General features: G+C 45.8%; 1 long non-coding RNA gene across 1 annotated transcript; it reads left to right on the top strand.

Moving 5' to 3' along the window:
* The first annotated feature begins 304 nt into the window (after nt 1–304).
* On the top strand, nt 305–944 carry LOC115594522 (uncharacterized). The gene is made up of 2 exons (XR_003986505.1): nt 305–590; nt 721–944. It is a non-coding gene; the product is annotated as an uncharacterized LOC115594522 (long non-coding RNA).
* Nucleotides 945–2,818: the final 1,874 nt, after the last annotated feature.

Genomic DNA, 2,818 nt, shown 5'->3' on the forward strand with positions numbered 1-2,818 from the left:
GCACCTGTGTGCGGGTCATATCACGCCCATATTTGCCTATGAATATTCATAGAAACGCCCCTAATTAATATTCATTCATGACTGAAAGCATGCCGAAAGCAAAGAGAAAGGCGAAGAAGCGCATTTCCACTCAGTGGCCCTCATTTATCAATCTTGCGTGAAAACGGGCGCAGATCTGAGCGCAGAATTGGTCGTATACGACAGGACACACGTGTGATTTATGACACATTCGTATCTGACCAATCTGAGCGTAGGAATGAGCGGGTCTTGATAAATGCGGCGGCTGAATTCCATCGTCATTAACATGTTACGCCCTTAAATATTCCTGGTTCGGAGGCCTCGCCCACTGAGGTCAAACATGGAGAGAAGAAACACTGGCAAGAAAATAAACTGTTCTGAGATGGAGATCGGCATCCTGACATCCGAGATGGAGCAAAACAAAGATGTGCTTTTTGGCAGTCTGAAAAATGGAATTAAAGGAGGTCATAAAAACGCTGTATGGAAGAGAATAACGGAGGCAGTCAACAGCGTTGCCAGAGGAACGGACTCCGGCTGAGGTGACGCAGACGCACTCGCGTCAGAGCAGAATGGTAACTAACAACCCCCTTTTGCTTGCATTGTAAAATCTATCAAACTGTGACTGTTCACATTTCTTACAAATAATTAGGCTTACACATGTTACATGGGTATACATTTTTATTGTATTTTTAAATGTTTCAGAGCCAGACACCAGCATCATGTCGGCGAGGTCTCCTCCCCAGAGCGCGTGCCCTCTGGCCCCGGTGCTGCGCCCAGACCAAACATCATCACAGCAGAGGTCCTGGACAGACACACAGAAATATGCAGTTTATTGGCCTCAGTTGTCGGCGCACATGAGGCAATAAATAACACATTAAAAGAAATTAATGAAACTCTAAAAAAGCCTTAATAAAGTGTTAAAATGACTAAATGTTGTCCATTTTCTGTGTTTATTATGCCTTTAGCCAATTCCACCAATACTTCACATTACTGATTAAATACTGCAGAGCATTTGCAAGAGTTGAAGGTATACTTTACGTTTTAAAGGTGATGAATGAGGTCCTGTGTCCTCCGTGTAGCCCCCAGTGGAGGCTGTGCTGCCACGGTTCCATGGGCATTGGCTCATCTGGCTGCGCCGACACATCAAAGGCTCCGTTCACTAATACGATGTTGTGCAAAACTTGACAGACCAAAATAATATCACACACTTTCTCCGGGTGTACAGCAGCGTTCCCCCTGCTGGTCCGAGACAGAGCCACCTGCCCTTCAGCAGCCCGAACAGCTCCACTGTGACCCGTGTGCGTGTGTGCGCACTGTGTTTGCGTTCCTGCTCTGTAGCAGGTTATTAGGTATTCCGTTAATTAGTTGTCATGTTAGGCTATTAAGCCTATCATATTTTATATTACAAAAAAGTGGTAGACTATCTGTAAAAACGTGGGCTTTCTAAACAAATGTTTTTGTTTTATTCGTTTTAAGAATCCGTTTTGATCTGATCTAAATATGTGACTGCTTATGCTTAATGACAGCTGAGGTTTGTTATTTTCAGACTCAGCCAGATTTTGCTGTTCTGCACCGCAAATCCACAGACTCAGATTTGCGTACACGATCTCAGACCTGACGTGAGATTTGATCGTAGCTCCCGCTCACGTCCAAATTGATAAATGCCGAAGTTTGCGTGGAAATGGTCGTACGCACGTTTTTCTGCCGTACGTTCGTTTGATAAATGAGGGCCAGTGTGAGGTGGAAGTTCTTGTCGGGGAGGTGGAGAAGAGGAAGGCTGTATTATTTGGTGGACACAGTGTTGGGTCGGACACTAATGCCAAAAAGGCTCTAGAGTGGCAGCATGTGGCAGACAATGTAAATGCTGTTGCCTCAGAAGGTCGGAGTGTGGCCGAAGTAAAAAAAAAAGTGGTCAGACGTAAAAGTGGAAGCAAAAAAGCGCCTGGCGTCACACAGGCAGAGCGTCTGGGGGGGGGGGGGGGGGGGGGGGGAACGGGCCAACCGATGAACAACTGGCAGGGATCATCGGGGAATCCCTCCTGAGTGACGTGGTGACGGAGGTGGAGGGGGACACCGGTGCCGGCCCAATTCATTCTCACTCGGTGCTCTTACTTGAGTGCAGTTAGTGGCACCGATTACATTTGGGAAATCGGACATTGCTGGAAATTGCGCTTTTTTTATTTGCCTGATCACCATATAAGGAAACTTTATGTACTGTTGCGACAAACTAATTAAACCCCATATCACGTCTGGCCTAACACGGCTAAAGTTTGGCTCGGATACCCCTGACCTGTCAATTCCCTCCGTGCCGGTTGAAACCCAAGTGTTGTGAGCACTTGAAGCGGGACTGGCACGGCGTGGTTTCTGCGGGTGCTCCTCTCTAACGCTGGGCCCATCAGCCACTCATCACTGTTGGCCAGTGGATCTTGCTGGTCACTTAAGTTCCGCTCCCTCCGTATCCTTCCGTTTGCCACATCCTGCAACAGTACCAAAGCAGCCATTGTGCGCCATAACGCATTGTAAATAAATGGCTTCTTTACCCATCTATAAGGTAATATCTGCTACACGTGTGAGAATTACCCTGACTGACTTACAGTCCTTCAGACTAACAATATAAGATAATTATAGTCTTTATCTGTATGGCAACAAAACACAGTTTCAAAGTGTTTTATGCGTTATGCATTGAAAACTGAGATGAAACGAAATGCGCTATATGATATAGGATATTAATATATTAAACTGCATTCATATCAGTGTAAACGTAATTTGCTGTACTGTTGTCTTACTTTTGTCCTAAATC

Source organism: Sparus aurata, chromosome 13 (assembly GCF_900880675.1).
Source record: "Sparus aurata chromosome 13, fSpaAur1.1, whole genome shotgun sequence".
NCBI classification, from domain to species: Eukaryota; Metazoa; Chordata; class Actinopteri; order Spariformes; family Sparidae; genus Sparus; species Sparus aurata.